Genomic DNA, 1,349 nt, shown 5'->3' on the forward strand with positions numbered 1-1,349 from the left:
AATTCGGGATCACGATGAACTAGATGCATAGGATAAATTTTTTGGTGGAACTCCTTCCATGATCCAATATCATCACATATCCTATACCATGCCAATGCTTTTCCCTTCAAAGATAAAGGGAAAACCTTTTCCATCACTTCATCCCTGGGTAAACCTGCAAGCTTAAACAATCCACAAATTTGTTCCACATATATCATGTGCATATCAGGATGTTCGGTTCCATCTCATGCATAAGGATTAGCTAGCAGTAGTTCTATCATACCCGAAGGAATTTCATATTCAATATTTTCAGTAGGTACATTAGGTTGAGGGGTAGCTAATTGTGATTCTGGACGAGGTGAAGATACCCCGAACAAACCCCTCAAAGGATTGTTTTCCATAGTAACAAGCACTGGTGCCCATTGGTCCTAACAAACGGTTTTTAACCCGTTTCCACGACGACATTTGGAACCGTCGCCAAATGAGTGTGGGCGATAGGGGGTCCTTCCCACACGACCCAGAAACCGTCAGGGATTGGGCCCCTACAGTACTACTACTCGTTTCTGCTCGCATTGCCATCATAGTCGGTATTCTGTGGTGCTATGTTTACGATGTGCGGCCCATCACAAATGGCTCACTATTATAGAATGTGTATGATGTGCGGCCCATCGCAAACGGTTCACCGTTAAGAAGATTAGCTAATTGTCGTATGAGTGTCGGACAGGATTACGAAACGTCGGACCATCGTAACATCGTCGTACACGATAACTATCGCACACGCTATCATGTGGTGCAACGTTTACGATGCATACTTCATCAGAAACAGTTCATGGTTGCGAATCGTGTACGATAAGGCAACTAACACAAACGTTTAGTTTGCCTGCACCGTTTGTGATATTGTCTGACATCGCACACGGTTTGCAAATGGCAACTGTGTGCATGCTTGCACACGTTTCCTCTCTGTGAACCGTCTCAGATTATGGTGCATATCGCAAACGTTTGTGTTTTACCAACTGTGTGTGCCGTAACAACCTGGAGATCGTAATTTCACCCTAATTTAATTGTTGCTTTTCCAAATTATACCGGATATGGATTTGAATCTGAATGTATGCTACAGCTTTATTCATATCCATTAGGTTCAAACAACCAATGCATTATTCGATTCATAGGTACATATGTTCAAGAATTACATAAGAACCAAATAAAGAATGATGAACCACAGTTTTATACTTGTACTATTAAAGACGGTAAAGAAAGAGGCGAAATATATTCTGGTTGCTGAACAAGGTGAAGTGGAATGCCCATATTGTGCCCTCCTCCATGCAAAAGGCACACACGACTCTAGTCCAACCCCTTGTGATGGCCAACCG

This window comes from Triticum aestivum, chromosome 7A (genome assembly GCF_018294505.1).
Source record: "Triticum aestivum cultivar Chinese Spring chromosome 7A, IWGSC CS RefSeq v2.1, whole genome shotgun sequence".
Lineage (NCBI taxonomy): Eukaryota > Viridiplantae > Streptophyta > Magnoliopsida > Poales > Poaceae > Triticum > Triticum aestivum.